This window comes from Ailuropoda melanoleuca, chromosome 14 (assembly GCF_002007445.2).
Source record: "Ailuropoda melanoleuca isolate Jingjing chromosome 14, ASM200744v2, whole genome shotgun sequence".
Classification (NCBI taxonomy): Eukaryota; Metazoa; Chordata; class Mammalia; order Carnivora; family Ursidae; genus Ailuropoda; species Ailuropoda melanoleuca.
The window spans coordinates 11,096,864-11,117,732 of record NC_048231.1 but is presented as its reverse complement, the minus strand read 5'-3'; positions in this window follow the sequence as shown (position 1 = coordinate 11,117,732).

The window sequence follows — 20,869 nt, the reverse complement described above, 5'->3', positions numbered from 1 at the left end:
CGGGCGGCAGAGTAGGGCGGGGCGAGGGGGCTTGGGGGACTGCTTAAAGGGACAGTCACGCCTACTGCGCTTGAGTGGCCGGGGACGTGGTACCGACTGGCCTGCGCTGCGTTTGCAGTGCACTCTTGAGTTCTTTTGCTATTATTATTTTGTGGATTTTTTGGATGTTATTTGGATTATGGGATTATTATTATTTGCAAATAATTGGTTTGCTCTCAGGTTCACAGGGCGCTTTCACGCCATGTTGCCTTATTAGTTCTTGACTCGCTTGTCAGACCTAAGGCTGATGCAGGTCATCATCTCCCTATTAAGGAGTTACTTCTCAAACGTTGTGGCGTCGATTACCAAACTTGAAATTGCCCCAGGAGATGGGTGCGTGTAAAAATGCAGATTCGGGATCCCACCTCCAGCCGTTCTGATTCAGGAAAGCTAGGATCGGACTCAGGGATCTATTTTAAGAAGCATTCCGGAGTGATTTGTCCGCGCACCGAAAGCACTGGACCGATCTCAAGGTTGAGAAAACTGTAGTTAAGAGCAAGGATTGGCAGAGTTGGGGCTAGGACCACGCCATACTCCTAACTTTATTTCACATCCTGAGCCTTGCCTCTGGACTGTTTTCCGGCACATACGATGCGAACAGTTTGTGCACCGTATCGCTACATCGTTTGTTGGTTATCTCACAGCAGCCTTGGATGTAAGTCCTCCGTTAGTGTGTTTACAGGGTTTGTGGCCCGTTGATGAAGATGATGGTGACTTTATCTTTGTGCCCCAGGGCCTTGTACAGTGCCTATTCAGAGGTGCTCGATAAATGTTGCCGAAGCCCCTACTTGAGAATCAGTGCAGGAGTTTGCGCTTGGACCCACAGACTTCGGCCTCGTGCAGCTTAGGTCAGGCAGGCCCTGCCTCCCAGATGCCCTTTGGACAGGATACTCCCCCTTGGGGCCTCTCACCTAACCTAGTTCTAGTAGGTGCTCTGGAGAAGTGCTGTGAATTAACAGGGCAGGTCCTTGAGGTAGCTCAAACCAGACAAGCAGAGTGCCCCTCCACGGCCCCTGCACAGGCACCCATCCCCAAGAGAATCCTCCCCTTCTGAGCCCTACAGAACCTGTGGCTGTAGCTACCTTTTCCATATGTGTGTCCTTGCTCTGCCTTCTTTCTTCCTTGCCTTCTTGCTGGGCATCCCTCCCGTCCTGGTCACTTCCCCTCTCTGCTGGGGCTGCACTGCCCAGATTACCAGATGGTTGAAAAGCAAGTATTAGGTTGATCTGGATCTCCAACAGAGCTCAGCAACCCCGTGTGGGCTACAGGAACACCCCCAGGCACACACAAGGCCCAGGAAGGGGACTAGGGAAGGGGGGGGATTAGAGAAGACAGAGAGGAGAAAATGTGGGCAAATTACCTGCAAAGGCAGCTTGGTGTAATGGAAGAGGGATTAGGCCAGGCACCGGAGCCCCTGGCTTTGTACTGCAGTCTGTTTGGCCACTAACCAGCTCAGTGACCTCATGCAAGACCCACCACCTCTCACACTGTAAAATGGCTTCTGAGGCTCATTACACGTCTGTAACTCAATTCCTAAAAATCCTCACCTGGGTTCCCCCAGTGTCCACAGAATGAAATTCAACTTCCAAGCAAGGGCTATGTCCAGTGCTCTCCACAATCTGTCCCAAGTCCCCTCCATCCTTCCCCACACCCCCACATATCACCTGTGTACCTCTCACATGCCGGACTTTCACATCTCAGAGCTTGTGCTCACACTATTCCCTATGCCTGGAATGTCCTCCCCACTTACCCTTTGCAAACTTTCCGGAGCTGTCCTCCGTTTCTGTGACGTTTTGGACAAGCCTCAGTTTAGCTTCTATTTCCTTCTGTTTTATATTGCAGAATCAGGGGTTAGTCTCATTTCTCCCTTTGTAAATTCTGGCTCCCCAGCCTCTCCTCTCCCCCCATTTCCCTGCCTGCCTGAATTCCACTGGCCTCCTATAGAACTGAGCAAAAGGCTCTTTACATTCTGCTGTGGGTCTTGCTCATCTTTTCTGCAACATTAGGGTGGTATTTCCTGGCCTAGATTAGATATTTTTATACCATTGAAAAGATAATTCTTAAAATGAGGGTAAGTATAATCTAGACTTATGGGTGTTATACGCAACTAATGAATCATCGAACTTTACATCGGAAACCGGGGATGTATTGTATGGTGACTAACATAATATAATAAAAAAAATTAAAAAAAAAAAGAAAGAAGAATAATCTAGACTTAGAGATTCTAATGTGGGAAGAACCATTTTTTAAATTAAAATTGTTTAAAAAATAAAATAAAATAAAAATTGTTTTAAATTTTTGTTTTTTAGGGGCATCTGGGTGGCACAGCGGTTAAGCGTCTGCCTTCAGCTCAGGGCGTGCTCCCGGCGTTATGGGATCGAGCCCCACATCAGGCTCCTCCGCAATGAGCTTGCTTCTTCCTCTCCCACTCCCCCTGCTTGTGTTCCCTCTCTCGCTGGCTGTCTCTCTCTCTGTCAAATAAATAAATAAAATCTTTAAAAAAAAAATCTAAAAAAAAATTAAAAAATAAATTTTTTGTTTTTTTAAATTTGACAGGCTTATTGAGATCCAGTTCACATACCATACAATCACAATTTAAATGTATAATTATATATTAAAAGTGTATAGTTCAATGGGTTTTAGTATATTTACAGAGTTGTGCAACCATTACCACAATCAACATTTTCATGATCCCAAAAAGAAATGCTATACCCATTAGCAGGTACTCCCCACCACCCCCCACCCCTGCCAACAACCAATAAGCTACTTTTTCTCCATTGATTTGCCCATTCCAGACATTTCATATAAATGGTATCATATAATATGTGGTCTTCAGAATTAATTTTTGTATCTTACAGCTACTATAATGATTTTTAAGGCCAGAGCTACTTTTTAATTTTCCTTTATTTATCTAGACCCTACCTGTCCTAAAAGGACTTAAACTAGCTCTTTGAACTGGTAGTATTCCTAGGTCCTCCCAGATTTCCAGTACAAATCTTAATACTCTAAGCCTAGATACTGGAAGATGGCTTAGAGTTGGACCCAGGCTGTTTGTCTGGGGCTGCGGGGGGTCCCTAGGACTTGTGACCTCTGGTGTTACACTAGGAGAGTCCTGGCAAACTGAGATGAGTTGGTCACTTGTATGAGTCAGAGGGCATGGGTTTTTTTCTCCCTGTTCCAGGAATCCAACTAGGAGCTCCCCCCTCATCACTGAAAGGGCAGGAAGTAAAGGAGAGAAAAGGTGGGGATTTAAACTTGGTATCTGTGTTGCTATCACTGTTATGTTTAACAGCAGGAATGGCAGCTACTATTTATTGAGGACCTACTGTGTGCTAGGTACTTGGTAAGGACAACTTTATACATGTAGCCACTAATTTTGACGACAATCCTCCAAATTAAGTATCATTATCACCATTGTACACATGAGGAAACAGTCTCACAGAGATTTTTGTAACATCAAAAACTACATGGGGCACCTGGGTGGCACAGTTGGTTAAGCACCCAACTCTTGGTTTCAGCTCAGGTTGTGATCTCGGTGTTGTGAGATCGAGCCCTGTTCTGCACTCAGTGCAGAGTCTGCTTGCGATTCTCTCTCCCTCTGCCCCTCACCTGCCTCCCCCCACCGTCTCTTTCTCTGAAATAAACAAATCTTTAAAAAAAAAACCCAAAAAACTACAAAGCATGTATGTTGCAAAACATGAATTCATTCTTGTTTGTTCCAAAAGTTATACTTTTCCAAATACATCATATGGCCCCTCCTATCCCCCTAAAAATAGCAAATAATGACACAAATTGTCCTTACATATTTCTTGACTTTTTGGAAAGTTCTTTCTTGCATACCAGCTCATGTTATCGGCACAACATCCCTATAAAATGAGACATTATTGAATCCTCTATTCTGACCTACAAGGAAGTTGAGACACTGAGCAGGTTACCAGCTTGTCTGACCTCACACGGGAGTTAGGGTGGGGTTTCTTGTTTGGATTCAAGAGTCCTTGGGCAGTCTTCAAAGCCCCATGACAGTAAGTAAGTAAACCCACCTGACACCCGTGGATCTAGACTACTCAAGCCATCTTCACCACAGAAAGCCAGAGTCCAAGATGGGTGGCCCAGGCAGGGCTGAGCCAGTAGAGTTGAGGGGCAGTTCCCACCCCACGGAGAAGGATCCAAAGCTCAGGTGGTTGGTTGTCTGAATATGCAGGCCTGTACCATCACCCTTCCTCAGATATTCAGGAGCCTATGACCCCAGACATGTCAGGAAACTGTGAGAGCCAGGCTCCGTGACGTGGGCCCTGTTGGCCACTAGTCAAGGGGCTTTGCAGACATCAGAGGTCAGAGCAGGGCCGCTCAGGCTAGGATTCCCTGTCCTGGAAAAAGGGACCCCTGAGGCGGTGTGCACCTCACACTGCCCAGTCAGTAAGTGTAAGATAGTAAACCAACCCCTCCTGCTTTTCTGAAGCACTGACAAGTCTTTGACATTTTTATCTGGTAAAAATCAGGTAAACTGGATAAAAGCATTGTTCCCGTTTTACACTCAAGGAATAGCCAAGGTAGCAAAGAGAGCGTCTGCCTCCTCTGTCTTCAGATGATAACTGTCCAGGTCCTCCCTCAACAAGTTCCAGTCACCCTGTTGCCCTGTTTCTACTTTCTGCCCTTTGCCCCAGACCTGGGCCTTGACTCTAGGAGTCAACCAGCTGGGCAGGAGAAAGGCACTGGGGGCAGCCCCAGGCCTGAGACTCTTGCAGACGCAAACCCCACCCACGTGGCTCCTGGTCATTTGACACTGTATTCCCTTGATGGCCTTCTTCCTGGAGGCTGCCTGGGCTGTTCATTCTCAGGTGACCTCAGGGTGCATTGGCCCTGCTAGCTCTGAGCTGCAGGTGGATGGAGGAATGGAGGGGCCCCCTCCTTTAGACTGTCTGAAAAGGCAGAGGCAGGGCTGTGAAGTTCTGGCCAACTTGTACCAGAATGTCTGCCAGGCACTGTGCTAATGGCTTTACACACATGATTTCATGCAATCCTTGCAGTAACCTGTAAGTAGGTACAAGTCCTATTATCTCCATTTTACAGATTAGGAAACTGAGGTACAGAGAGGTAAAGATAAGGCCAAGGCCATAGTTACTAAGCCTCAAAGGCCTACCTACCTCTTAGGGAATACAACCTCAACTTGCACTGCAAAAGACAAATGTGATTTTTAAAGGGGTACCACAGTGGTTCCTGCAGTGTTGGAACCCGCCTGTACAATCTTTCAAGAAGCAACTCTAAACTTGCCAAGATTTTTGTGAGCCAGCTGTTAAACACATGGCTTATTAAAAATTAAGCTGTATATGTAAGATTAAGTAAATTGTATTTTAAGTAATAAATACTCAAAACTTATTACTTCCCAATTATTTTACTGTATTGGATCCTTATCTAATAATGTTTCCAAGTTTATTTACATCTATTATATATGTATGGTGGGAATGCTGTGTACTATGCTACTTAGCATGTCTTCCCAACTCCATGTTCAATAACACCTCACTGACAGCTTGAAATCAGACATGGTAGAATTTTTTACACCACAGAAATTAGCGAACACGACAAATCAGACCCCACTCCCGGAACAAGTTGTTAAACATGTACCAGCACCTGTGTCTGCAGAAGCCACCGTGTGGGAATACAGAATCCAGCATAGGTGGCCCAGTGCTAGATACACTCACCAGCAAAGCCAGTAGGGTGAATGAGGGTAGGGAGCATGTGGGGTACCTCTAGGAGACAGCCAGACCCCAGGGTGTCAGTTCCATCTGCCTCCACTGAGGTGCACTATGAAGACCTTTTCTTTTCTTTTCTTTTCTTTTCTTTTCTTTTCTTTTCTTTTCTTTTCTTTTCTTTTCTTCTTTTCTTTTCTTTTCTTTTCTTTCTTTTCTTTTCTTCCTTTTCTTTCCTTTCCTTTCTTTTCTCTTTTCTTTTCTACTCTTTCCTCCCTCCCTCCCTTTCTTCCTTCTCTCTCTCTCTCTCTCTCTCTCTTTTTCTTTCTTATTTCCCCAGGTAGAGCTGGATCTCCAGTTACCAAGGGAGAAGAAGGGGCAGGAACCCGAGAAGAAGCCTGCCTGGAAGAAGAGGCGTCGGTCCGGAGTCCCTTGTGAATGCTGACCTCTACTGGTGGGAGTGAGAATGCAGGCTTCTGCTTTTTAACTTTATCACAAGGTTCTCTTCCCTCCACAAAGCACAGCCCTGGTGCTCCCCAGCACGGGGCACAGGGACAGTCCTTGTGGAACAGACAAATGCACCATGGGCAGAAGCACCTGCTTCACACCAGAGGGTTTCAATTACTCCCTCAGAACCTGTGTCTCCTTTGGATAGCAAGTATTTTATAGCACCCCCTTACACCATGAAATGAAAATCACAGATAACATAATCTGCCTACACACGTAACTATAAAAACTAAATGCACACATACGTTCACCGAAAGACATCAACATGAATGTTCACAGTACCATTATTCACAACAGCAAAAAGCTGGAAGCAACCCCAAAGTCCACCTACAGTAGAAAGGATAAATACATTGTGGAATAGCCATACAGCGGGACACTATGCAGCATGAGAGAGAACAAACTTCCAATTCACACACAAATTTTGACTGAAAGAAGCTAGACACGGAAAAAGTATACACCAAATGATTCCGTGTATATAAAGTTCAAAGACAGGCGAAATTAATGTGTAACGTGTTAGAAGTCAGAATGGTGTTGATTTGTAGGAAATCGTGCAGGAAGACAGTAGAGAGGCCTCCCAGGATGCTGGGAATGTTCTGATTCTTGATCTGAGTACAGGTTACACAGGTGTGTTCATTTTGCAAAAGTTCATAGAGTATATACTTGATTTGTTCACTTTCTTGTAGTATGTAGTTATTCAATAAAAAGTTTACCAAGCAGGGACCTGGGTGGCTCAGTCATTAAGCAGCTGACTCTTGGTTTCAGCTCAGGTCATGATCTGACGATCCTGGGATCGAGGCCTGCATTGGGCTCCACGCTCAGCACAGAGTCTGCTTGGGATTCTCTCTCCCTTTCCCTTTACCCCTCCCCCTGCTCGTGCTTTCTCTCTCTCTCTCTCTCTCTAAAATAAATAAATAAATCTTGGGGAAAAAAAGTTTACCAAGCAAAATCAGTTAATTAATAAAATGCTTGGGGCACCTGGGTAGCGCAGTCGTTAAGCATCTGCCTTCGGCTCAGGGCGTGATCCCGGCATTCCGGGATCAAGTCCCACATCGGGCTCCTCCGCTGGGAGCCTGCTTCTTCCTCTCCCACTCCCCTGCTGTGTTCCCTCTCTCGCTGGCTGTCTCTCTGTCAAAATAAATAAATAAAATCTTTAAAAAAAAATACAATGCTTGCACCTAGAATCACCATGGCTTTGGCAACTCCAAATGCTGATGGATACAGGTATGCAGTTTTAGAGACTCGAATGCCTTGCATAATGTATCTGCCTGGTGCATGATTCTTCTGAAATGGTGAGCTCTTGGTAAAATGCTGAAAAATAAAACACACTCTTTTTGCAATTTACATAATAGTCGTGATTTGGATCATCATGAACAGGTGGTTTTTCTTGCATAGACATCCAGTGGGGCATACAAGAGTCTGTGGGACACAGGATGGTTCCTTGCTCCGCAGAGCTGTCCTGTCCATTGCAGACTGACTAGTGTCCCCAACCCCTGTCTGTGGAATGGGGATGATGGCAATACCCACCTTGTAAGGCTGTCATGACAATTAAATGAGCTCAGTTCAGTAAACTTCTTTTAGAACAGAGTCTAACATACAGTGAGCACAAAATAAGGGCTTGATATTATTATCACCCTGACCACCTACCCGCCAAATGCCAGTGGGTCTGTCAATCATTGTACCAACCAAAAATACTCCCGCAGGTGTCCAAACAACTCCAAGGGGGTGACCCCGCCCATTGCGAACCATGGTTTGAGACCCTCCTGGACCAAAGCTTTGAACAAGTAGTAGTGCCATTCACTTTGCTCCACGCTGGACCCGGCTGAGTGGGGACACAGAGATGTCCACAAAAGACAAGAGCACCCTGTGACGAATGTCGGCACGGCCCCGCAGCAGCAGCGCGTCTGTCCTTGGCCCTAGCCTGCTACCGAGGGGTTTGGTCTGCCTTGTGGTTTGTTCGTTTTAATTTTTTTATTTAGTTGCCAGTATTTGAAAATCAGAAGATTTCACATAAAACACCCAGACTTTCTGCTTCTCTTTAAAAATCCAAAGCTCTAGAAACACTGGGCCTGCATTTGTGTGCGTGGTCAGGAGCCCTGCCTTTGCCACAGCCCCCCACCTGAGCTGCATTTCCTTCCTTCCCTTGAAGGCCCTAGAGTTTGGGGCCACTGTCATAGATCCGTCTGCTGGTGGCTGTGGGGACCGTGAGGAAAACTAAGAGCTTCCAGGAAGGGCAGATGAGTGAGTCTTGAAGGCTCAGTGGGAGGCAGTTCAAGCGGGAAAGGGCACGTGGAGGACACAGCATGTTCAAAGGCCGTGCCCTGAAAGCAGTGGCGTGTCTGAGCTCGAGTCCGAGTACATGGAGGCACACTGCAGCAGAGAGAGGCCCGGGAGCAGCTGGGAGCCAGGCCAGAGCTTTGAACGTCCCAGGCCCGAGACCAGGCGGCTTTGTCTGCATACCTGCTTGACAGAGGTTCAAGTTCAACCTAAGAATGAGTGCCAAGGGTGAGGTGCTGTCAGACACTGCCCACAGTGTCTTTGCACCTGGGCTGGCCTATTACATGCCTGGGGGCTGGAGGACCTTGGGAGATGTGCAAAAAGTGTAAAGAAAGTGGTGGGAACAGGGTGGTCCCTGGGGCTGGCCTTACACGGTGCCGGTGCCGTGTGACTCAAGGTGGCCTGATCAGACCATTCACATTGCCTCACCCAGTGCTTCTCAGAATGTGATGTGCGCACAGATACCCTGGGGATCTTGTTAAAATGCAGATTCCGATTTAGCAGGTCCGGGATGAAGCCTGAGAGTCCGCATTTCAAACAACCCACCAGGGATGCTACTCTGCTTGTCTAAACCCACACCTGGAGATTCTAGTTCTGGCTGCTCAACTGTGGCACGATGGATGCGCTGGACCAGATAATTCCTTGTCGTGGGGGACTGTCCTGGACATTGGAGGAGATGGAGCAGGATCCCTGACCTCTACCCATTAGATGACAGTAGTAGCTGCCTAATGGTGACAACCCAAAATGCCTGCAGATATTGGGGGGTGGGGGCGTGACAGAACTGCTCTCAGCTGAGATCTGCTGATGGGTTTTACTGGAATATAGAGAATCTTCAAGGCACTGACGCAGAGCAGACCATGTCATCTGTGGGGCTCGGTGCAAAATAAAATATGGGTGCTCTTGATCAAAGAGCAGGACAAAAGTGCTGCCAAAGGCACTGGCACATAAAGCGTTAGCCTTTAGAAATACTTCATCACTTTTAAACGGAAAAGGGGTAATAGGGATATGCTAGTAACAACATAAACTCACAAATCGGAAAAAATTATTTGGGGTTCTATTATGCCATAAATAATAATACTTTATTAATGTTAGATCTAGAATAATCCTAAGAATTTTCTGGCTTGCTTTTCTGTAAATTCATTTATTAGGTCATCAAAATATATACTTTTAGCAACTTTATTTCCAATCACTGTAATTGAGAGTGATGTTAGTTGCTCTTGGCAAATGCAAGATCGCAAATAATTTTCAATAATTTTTAATCCTGAGAAGGAATCTTCTGCTGATGTTACTGTTACTGAAGCTGTTAAGAGTATCTTATGGGTTGTGACAACATTGGAAAGCATTTCTGATAAATTATTTCAAAAACATAAAGTTCAGTGCATTTAGAGCTGATGATTCTTGTGGAACAATTTTTCTAAGCAGATTTAATTCTTCATACAAATCAGTTTCATGCAAGTCTGAATTTGATCTTAAATGTAAGTTTACACAATGACCTTTTAATGTTTCCACTATTTCCTGTAACTTGTGGAGGTCATACAAGAAACTGAAAGTAACTTCAGCTATTGTGTGTAATTTTTTTTCAAAGATTTTATTTATTTATTTGACAGAGAGGGAGACAGGCAGCGAGAGAGGGAATACAAGCAGGGGGAGAGGGAGGGGAAGAAGCAGGCTCCCAGCAGAGGAGCCTGATGCGGGGCTCGATCCCAGAACGCCCGGATCATGCCCTGAGCCGAAGGCAGACACTTAACGACTGAGCCACCCAGGCGCCCCTATTGTGTGTAATTTAAAACACCTACTTATGCATTCTTTCATCCTATCTTCAATTACAAGAACAGATTAATTTTGAACTTGTCTTGCTTGTAATAACTGGTTTAGCTCAAGCTTCCTGTGAATAGAGTGTTCTCCAGTTGATGTGATGACCTTTAAATCTTATTTCTCTTTCTAAGCCTGTGAATATTTGCTCTGCCATTTTGCAGCACTTTTCAAAATCGTAGGTTCTAAACTCCTTGGCGAATTCTACTAACTCCCTGGTAGGCTCTGTCACAATGCCTGTGCACATGCTTTAATTTGGTAATAATTTACTGACAAAGTCGAAGGCCTGGGTGCCGGCAACGCCTGTCTGGGAGCTCTGATCCGAGAGTTCATATTGGCACAGACATTGCAAGGATGAGCTCCAGAGATGCAAATGGGCCACCCGCCGGAGGTCCTTGCCCCTTTGTAGGGCTCCTCCTCCTTCCTGCAGTTTCTGCTGCTGCTGTCACTGCCCCCGGTCCAGGCCCGGATCTGGCCTGGCCACCTTGGGGCCCAGTGGTGCTGCAGACTGTCCCAGGACTGCGTGCGCGTGCAAGGCCATGTGGCCCGTTACCCTGCATTTCTGCTGCCTGTCCTGCTGTGCGCTGTCACCCAGGTACCTTATTCAAGCATGCTCCATGGACACACTGGATTTCACTTACAAAACACCTGCTTACCTATTTCACGGATAAAATGACTAAGAATTTCAAGATTGAGACAGAAGTAAAGTATTAAACATCCAGGCAGGGTCCTTCTGGGCACAGGGCCTCGCTCAATGACATAGGTGGCATACCCGGGAAGCCTGCCCCCGCCCTGGGTAGTGATAGGCAGTGCAAGAGATGGGGCTTAGCGAGAGCAATTCCCATGAGAATCCAAGTCTCTCTCTGAGGCAGCAGGAGGGCAAATGGGAAGGGGAGCTGAGCTCGAAGACTCTGAGGGCAATCATGGTGTAGCACCGATTTTAGAATCAACATAGGCCTCCCCTGCACGGCTCTGGCTCTGTGGGGACAGGCTGCTCTGCACCCTGGCGGGGACAGGAGTGCCTAGGGAGGAGCATGTCCCAGGGGACTGCTGGAGGCAGCCTACCGCTAACTTCAAGGCCCCCTCCTATCCCTGCTAACTGCACTTCCTGCACTTTTTCTCCTTACTGCTCTCGCTCCAACCTTTTCCCTCCTCTCCCTTCGCTGTCCTGCCCCCTTTGCAAATCTGTCTGGGGGCAGGCCCAGATCTTCCCTGGTGGTAAGAAATACATCCAGGGGAAGATTAATTTCAGAGCAGCTAGAAAGATGAAAGCTTCTCCCAAAGGCTAAGAGCAAATGGAAATAACATGACAAAAGGAAACTGGCCTCAAAATGCAGATACCTTTTGAAGGCTTCGCTGAAATCCAAGCCCCCAGCCTCTCAACAGCTTGCAGGGATTGTCACCCCAGCTTCTGAAGTAACCGCCTAAGAACAAGCCTGGGTCTTGGGCTGAGATGAGCAATGACAACAGAGAACTTGCTTGGCTGATGGAACATCCTGGCCCCAGACACCCATTGTTGGGGATGACTCTGGGGCTGTGGCTTCTAATAAATGACATGTGTGCACGAGGTCCGGGTAAAAGAGCGCGTTCGCACTCATGACAGCCCTGTGAGGCAGGAAACGGCAGCCAGCTTAGTGATGGAAAACAGGGACTCGGGAGTAACTAGCTCAGAGCCACCCAGCCGGCAAGTGTCAGAGCCAGGATTCAAACCCCTCTCCGCCTGCCTCCAAATCCAGTGTTCTTTTCTCAACACTGTGGGAGAACGTGTCTCTGCCCCAACCCTGCCCTTCAGCAAATCAGCACAATCAGCAAAGGGTTGCTTTCACTGTGTCTTTTCAAACCCCGGATTTGCTCTCTTCTTTGCCCTGACTCAGCTACTCACTGCTTCGTGCTGTGCCAGCAGTGGCGGCATTTCAGGCATGGGAACACGCCCGTGCTGAGACACCTGTCCTCCTGCTGGCATACTTCTCTGGTCCTCCAAATCACCCATTCCAAAAGTGGGGGTAAGATCAGCTCTCTCTCAGCAGCTGGGCTTTCTGTGCAAAAACGAGGTTTATGGATTGGGTGCCGATGCTATTCCTACTGTTTCTCAAAGCCTGACTCCTTTGCAAATTTCAGGCCTTAAGTTGTTCCCGTTTTTAAAATGGGGAGGCTGAGCATCGAACTGGGGGGAGGGAGGAATATCCATCGAGTACCGTGTGGGCGAGGCGTCAGGGAAATGTTCACAGGAACACTTGTTTCGTGCCCTTTCTGTCTGAAATGACTCACTGCGATTTCAGTCTCTTGGGCACGGAGCGGGCTCTCCGGGGACCCCTGACAGCTGACCCTTGCTCGGCCTCTCCATCAGGGCAGTGTGTCCGGGTCTTTGTTCGACCGTTCTGTGAGCTATCCAAATCCCAGGCCAAGCCTGCTGCCTGCCCAGCTCTCTGAATGCTGGCGAGCCACAGGCAACATCTGCTTCAGAGGCTTAATCCAGCATTTGGAAGGGCTCCCTTCCGAAATCTCTGGCCTGGCACCACTCCCAGCCCCAGTCAGCAAAGAGCTGCAGCGTTTATATGGCTTTTCCAGCAATGGCTTTGTATGGTCTAGGGAGCGGCTTTGATGTCCCTGGAGCCGGGAAGGGCTGGATGGAGGGAGGAGACGCAACGCTGAGAAGACAGGAAGGCCTGCACCCGCTCACTTGCTCGCTCGGCCTCCAGACCTTCCACCCAGCACCCGAAAGCTTGAGGAGCCCACCGATGTGACTTACACATGTCAATTTCAACTTTTTTTTTTAAAGATTTTATTTATTTATTTGAAAGAGAGAGACAGCGGCAGAGGGAGAGGGGGAAGCAGGCTCCCCACTGAGCAGGGAGCCCGGACTTGGCGCCAGGGCCCTGAGATCACGACCTGAGCCAAAGGCAGATGCTTAACAAATTGAGCCACTCAGGCACCCCTCAAATTCAACTTTTTTTTTTAAAGATTTTATTTATTCGACAGAGATAGAGACAGCCAGCGAGAGATGGAACACAAGCAGGGGGAGTGGGAGAGGAAGAAGCAGGCTCATAGCGGAAGAGCCTGATGTGGGGCTCGATCCCATAACGCCGGGATCACGCCCTGAGCCGAAGGCAGACGCTTAACCGCTGTGCCACCCAGGCGCCCCTCAAATTCAACTTTGATACCAACCCTCAGGCAGAAATACTTGTCAGTTCTAGCAGCATATTGTGGAATTTGGAGTTAAGAGGGGTGTCTGTGAATGCACCTTTTCATCTAGTTACAGGGCATTTAAATATTTTGTGTTCGTATTAACAGACTCTTTCTGCAGTACTGCCGTCTGGGTTCCCCAGCTCCTCAGATGATTCTAGTGTGTTGCCCTAGAATATGCCTTGTTAGAGGACGAGGCTGTTGTGACAAGTGACGGCGTAGATGCTCAAAAACAGTTCGTGTTTCGATGGAGGTTGCAGCAATTCTGCAGAGAAAGCCATACAAATAATGATCCAACGAAATCCAGGACCTAACAAACAACTTAACTCAGGGCCCTAAGATCCCCAGGGCCTCTCTGACTTCTGAGCCGTAATGCAGGCCCCCGCCCCAGTTCCAGCCCCCTGCCCTTTCTCAGTGGCGCCCTCTGTAGGCTATCTAGAAACACTGAGTGCTCCCTTCCTGAAACCATCCTAGGATCTCTCTGGTTTCTCTCCCCGCCCAAACACACGGTCTTCTAGCGGCCTCAGACTCCACCCTCTGACTCTAACCCTTCTACACATGTCCAGTCCATGCCAGAGCGCCTCAGAGCCAAGGTTCTCAGCAACCCCACACCCCATCCCATCCCAACCCTCATAGGACTGGCTCTCTCAGGACATGTTGGGTTCAACAGGATTAGGTGAAAGCCCATCACCACTGACTGATCGTTTTCTACACACCCTCTAGGGGGCCAAAGCCCCTCTTGGGCTCTTATACCCACACCCTAGAAGGCCTTATCCCTTTCTCCCTGAAACTGACATCATTGGTTGAAGAACTGAGCACCAATGAGACTTCTGAGTGCTTCTTTCCGATGGCAGGGACTCAGGCTCTAAAGGAAGCTGAGGGATTGCCAGCTCACTGCTTCCTATTGTGGGTGTCCTTAACATCATCAGAACATCTTCATGAGCACCACATCAATTTTTGTGAGCACTTACGGACTTTTATGACACTTACAGGTCTTCAGGCATTTTACTGGGCCGTTGCTTCAGTTAGCATTACCTTTAACAGAGATCTAACTACTGTGGCTTAAACACAGTCACCATAGCTGCCATAGCTCCAGCCATCACATCCACATTCTGGCAGTAAGAAGAGGAGCCAGGACAAAAAGGGGTGCTTTCTTAGAAGCCCCACTCAACTACTTACATTTTACTGGCCACTCCTATTTGCAAGGAAGGCTAGGAAGTGTAATATTTTAGCTGGGCACACTTCTAGTCCCAATAAAGTCAATCAGAGTTCTATATTAAGAAAGATGGTAAGAATGAATATTGGATAAGCAATTAGCAATCTCTGCCCTACTGCTTTTTTAATACCTTATCTTTCTTGTCACTCTCGGGCTAGATGTGTTTTGGAAGTCTGAATTCCTTGGATTTTATAAAGCTAGTATGAAGCCTATACTGCAAATTAGATAACATCCCTACTGGTGTTTGGTTACAGCACTAGGCCGCCCACATTCACTTTTCTTTGGTGAAATGTTTAAAACTATCTATGACCTCACGTGAGTCCAGGTCAGGTGTATATAACTTACACTTTCTTTACAATTAAGCTTATCCACAGTGAATTTACAATGTCTTTATACAACTTTGCTTTAAATAGAACTTCCCTGAAGCAGGCACTCTTGCGTTCTTTCAACATGGCTCTGGGCTTCGTCATAGGAAGCTGAGTTCCCACAGGCCTCTTTTCTCCCATGAACTCGCTTTGGAAATAGAAAACCCATATTCTAGTTTTAGGTTCATCACTTAGAGCTGTATGACCTTGAGTGAGCTACTTAACTTCTCTGAGGAAGAAGAGCCTTGCTTTCTTCCTAAATAAAATAAGGATACAGGGTTACAATTTCTTTTTTATAACTAAAATCCCAGAAGTTCTAAAAACTGAGTTTTTCCCCTAAGTTTGGCATAAAAACTGGCCAGGTTAAGTTATACACTCCAAACAATCCAGATGACTGGAGTACTTTCTTTCTTATATAGTCCAAAGAGCCTACTGTTTACCATTATTTATATAAAAATAATACATCTTTGTATTACATGTACATGGTTCAAAATTCAAAATGTACAAAGTGAGAAGTAAAACCAGTCTCCCACCCATTTTTCCCAGAGACAATGGCAGTAACTTTTTTGTGTATCTTTCCAGAGACAGCTCCTCATTTAGAAATTACCAAGTGTGGGGCGCCTGGGTGGCTCAGTTGTTAAGCGTCTGCCTTCGGCTCAGGGCGTGATCCTGGCATTCCTGGATCAAGCCCCACATCAGGCTCTTCCGCTGGAAGCCTGCTTCTTCCTCTCCCACTTCCCCTGCTTGTGTTCTCTCTCGCTGGCTGTCTGTCTCTGTCAAATAAATTAAAAAAAAAAAAATCTTAAAAAAAAAAAAAAAAGATTACCAAGTGTTTCCAGTGGTTGCTTCTGGAAAATGGGATTAAAAGTGATTCCTTTTCCTTCTGTGTCTTATTTTTATACTGTTGTGGTTTTATGCCAATTATTTAACCCTCAGTTTTGTCTTTGGTAAAATATACGATATTTTTATAGATATATATTGTCAAGATACATAGATCTGTATCTATATATTTATCAAGAGAGAGAGATAATATTGTCTGTGTAGCTCATACGGATAACATGCTCATCCCAGAGTCCAGCCCAGAGCAGACATCCAATCCCTTCCCCTCCTGGTAATAGGTCAGGCTGAAACACAGCTGGGCCCAGGCTGTAAATGTCAGGTATGTGCTGGCTCCTGACTGGATGTTTTCCCCTGAAGATCAACCCTTGTGTAATAAGGAAGTAAGTAGGTGACATGTCAGGACAGGCAGTCCTCAAAACCTTTCCAGAGTTCTTGTCCCCCTCCTCCTGTCCTCTTCCCCCTTCTTCTCCAGGCAAAGGAGTCTGGAGTCCACATCTCTGCTTCAGGACTAGAGGCCCACGAGGTTTCCAGGCAGATCCAAGTCTTGCCTTTGTGGTGTTAAGGCAGCAAAAAATCATGTCATCACTCTCCTGTAATCAAAAGGGACAGGACTGGCTACGTAATTTTCAGGGCCCAGTGCAAAATGAAAATATGGGGCCTCTTGCTTAAAAATTATTAAGAATTCTAAGATGAGGGGCGCCTGGCTGGCTCAGTTGGTGCAGCACGCAACTCTTGATCTCAGGGTTGTGAGTTCAAGCCCCACGTTGGGTGTAGAGATTACTTAAAAATAAAATCTTGAGGCACCTGGGTGGCACAGCGGTTAAGCGTCTGCCTTTGGCTCAGGGCGTGATCCTGGCGTTATGGGATCGAGCCCCACATCAGGCTCCTCTGCTATGAGCCTGCTTCTTCCTCTCCCACTCCCCCTGCTTGTGTTCCCTCTCTCGCTGGCTGTCTCTATCTCTGTCAAATAAATAATTAAAAAAATAAATAAATAAAATAAATAAAAATAAAATCTTAAGAAAAAAATAGAATTTCAAGATGGAAACAGAAGAGCATTAAACTAAGGGCAGGGTTTTACTGAATGTGGGGCCCCATGAGGCTCCACAGTTCTCATGTCCGTGCAGCTGGCCCTGGATAGGGCCAAGATATACTCTGTCCCCACCGGAAGGCCCTCTGTGGGCCACCCCTCTCCCCACCACTTCGGTGAGGCTTTGATGGTGTCGCCTCCTCTCCATTCCACACCTGAGGTCATTTGCAAGAAGAATCTGGCCTTGGAAGAGACTCGGGGCTCAGATGGAATCTGTGTCCAGGTAGTTAGCCAGCCACATGTGTGCACAGAGTTGGCCCTTCCAGCGATCTCCAGGCTGTCTGGGAGGTCTGAAACTGATGTGTGCCCAGCATCGTGTGCAAAGGTGTTTGAACAGAGTGTCTTTAGGTAGAACATGCCTGTTCTTATGCAGCCATGGCCCTCTACTCTATTGCCAGAATCTGCTACAGAAGGTACAATTACCTGGCTGATGTCTGAACATCTTAAAAACTGAGAGCCTCACGGGCTCAGTCTGCTTGAGATTCTCTCCCTCTGCTCCCCCCCAAATAAGCAAATAAATCTTAAAACAAAACAAAACAAACAAAACCGAGAGCCTCAGTCATGATCTCAGGGTTGTGAGATCTAGCCCCATGTCAGGCTCCACACGAGGCCTACAGCCTGCTTGGGATTCTTTCTCTCCCTCTCCCTCTGTGCCAATCCCCCCTGCCCCAGCTCATGCTCTCTCTTTCTCTCAAAAATAAAATGAAATGAAATAAAATGAAATAGAAACTGAGAGCCTTATACCTCACAAGTCAGCTCAGCTCCTTTTCAGTCAAATCTCTGGGGAGAAGGGGGAGGGGATTCTTCAACCACCGGATCTCCTCCCCAGAGACAACCACTATTAATCAGCCTTTGAGGATCTTTGCAGAGATAGCATGGCTTGAGCCGATCTGGATCTTTTTTTTTTTTTTTAAGTATGCTCTAGCCCATCGTAGGGCTTGAACTCAGGACCCCAGGATCAAGAGTTGCAGCTCTACTGACTGAGCCAGCCAGGTGCTTCTGAGCTGATCTGGATTTTAATCCTGGTTACACCAATTAGATGTGGTATGGGGTTTACCTGGTGCTAACCAGAGCATACTTCTAAAAGATTCGTTAATATGCATCAAATAATTTTTAAATGCCTGTATCTATCCCTAGTTAAATTATTGCCTAACCTTGGGGCACCTGGGTGGCACAGCGGTTAAGCGTCTGCCTTCGGCTCAGGGCGTGATCCCGGCGTTCTGGGATCAAGCCCCGCATCAGGCTCCTACGCTGGGAGCCTGCTTCTTCCTCTCCCACTTCCCCTGCTTGTGCTCCCTCTCTCGCTGGCTGTCTCTATCTCTGTCGAATAAATAAATAAAATCTTTAAAAAATTTATTGCCTAACCTTAATAAGAAATACTTTGCAGAGAGGCAAACACATGAAACAACTCTTCAGGTAACAATAGAAAATATCTCTAAGACGTACTAGGTAAAAGGGCAAGATGTGCTGGTAGTATACCAATTTTTTTTTAAAAGATTTTATTTATTTATTCGACAGAGATAGAGACAGCCAGCGAGAGAGGGAACACAAGCAGGGGGAGTGGGAGAGGAAGAAGCAGGCTCATAGCAGAGGAGCCTGATGTGGGGCTCGATCCCATAACGCCGGGTTCACGCCCTGAGCCGAAGGCAGACGCTTAACCGCTGTGCCACCCAGGCGCCCCTGGTAGTATACCAATTTTTAAAAAAATGCACTACACACACACACACACACACACACACACACACACACAGCACCCCGGTGTGGCCGCCCTCCACGGAGACGATCTAATTACTGTCGGTCGATGTCTTAAAGTGCAGTCAGTGCTCCGATCTCCAGGAATCTCCAGGTGGGGTGTAACCTGCTCTGAGGAGAGGATCCACCCCCTACGCCACCCTAGACCCTACTTTGGTGACAGTAACTCTGGACTGCAGTAACCCTCCCAGGTCGCTGAGCTCCAGCCCTGTCAGCCAGGCTGCTGTGGGCAGGTCTGCCATGTCCTATGTTTACACAGTTGTTCCGAGCCCAAGTACAGGACCTCACATGTATCCCAGTCAAGTTCTTGAAAATCCGTTTAGAATGACAGCTCCCTTAGAACCCATTAAAGTCCAATCCTCTATTTCCCAAAGGTGCCAAATGGGCTCCTGCCTAAGGACCTGCACTCAGATCCTCCCTACTGGGGCTCCTTTTGACAGATGTCGTGTTTTCAAGGATACCTTCCCCAACTCTGTTCTGTCAAAACGGCTCTGTTAACCCACTTTATTTTGGATAGCACTTCTGTGAAATTATCTTTTTAATTATTTTTAAGCAGGCTCCATGCCCAGCATGCAGTCCAGGGTGGGCCTTGAACTCAGGACCCATAGATCAAGACCTGAACCGAGATCAAGAGTGGGATGCTTAACCGACTGAGCCCCCCGGGCACCGCTGAAATTATCTTTTTAATTTGTTTTCTTCTTTATTCCCACTCTCCTCTCTAGGATTTACCTCCACAAGTGCAGGATTTTGTCTGCCTTACCTCAAGCACTGCCTGGCACATGGAAGGAGCTCAGGAAATTTCTGGCAAATGGGTGAATGAATGAATGAATGAATGGAGTTTCTCAGTCCTGGGGAAGGGCTTTAGATGGTTTTCCAAGCTTGTCTCACCAGTGTCAACTGTGTGACCTTGGGCATTTTAATTACACTGAATCTGTTTCTTCGTGTGTCATTTGTCAACGGGCTAATCCCCACATTTTAGGGTCACCGTGAGCATTCACTAAAAAGTAAAATGTATGCCTCAAAGTGAAAAGTGCCTGGCATGTGAATCCTAGCAACAATTATTTTTGTTGTCTCTCTGCCTAGATAAGCATCATCTCTGATCATGCTGTCTACATCCAAGCTGGGCGTAAAGTCCTGCACAGCACCACTTTTGGGGCAGCACAGTCACTAGAGATGAACCATATGGTTATGGGCTGACAGGGAACGTGCCTCTCCACCCCACCCACAAGGGGAATCCAGGATCTTGCCTTCCGTTGCCAGTGTTGCCCTGACCCTCCAGTTTAGTCAAGGAAAGGAAATGAGGGGCGCCTGGGTGGCGCAGTCATTAAGCACCTGCCTTCAGCTTGGGGCGTGATCCTGGAGTTCTGGGATCGAGCCCCACATCAGGATCCTCTGCTGGAAGCCTGCTTCTTCCTCTCCCACTCCCCTGCTTGCATTCCCTCTCTCACTGGCTGTCTCTGTCAAATAAATAAATAAATAAAATCTTAAAAAAAAAAAAAAAAAGAAAGAAAAAAGAAAAGGAAATGAAAGCAGACTGGCTCCATTCTTGGTGATCTTTCATTTCCCTTTGAGGTTCACAGACCATTTGTGGGCTGACCTCACTCCACGCTGACGTCAAGTTCACTTTCTGCCCCGGGCTGGGCTGGGTCCTGTTGCCTGGCAACAGAGCACCTGTGTGCCCTCATCAGCTCCCCTGGGCTGCCCTGGGCCCTGGCCTCCAGCGGTGCCAAATCAGGAAGGATAGGCTCTGGGTGTTGCCACGTTGCTCTGGTGGGGAGAAGCTAAGGGGGGCAGTGACACAGAGAGAGAAGAGAGACTGCTCCATGGGGCAGAAGGTTGTGCTCAGGTGAGAGGCTGCAGCCGTTTGTGATCCCCCAAAACACTGGCCAGAAGGTGCCTGCAAGTCTCGCTATTTGGAATTTGCTCTGTATTTTTTTTTAAAGATTTTTTTATTTATTTATGTGACAGAGAGACAGCCAGCGAGAGAGGGAACACAAGCAGGGGGAGTGGGAGAGGAAGAAGCAGGCTCCCAGCAGAGGAGCCCGATGGGACTCGATCCCAGAACGCCAGGATCACGCCCTGAGCCGAAGGCAGCCGCCTAACGACT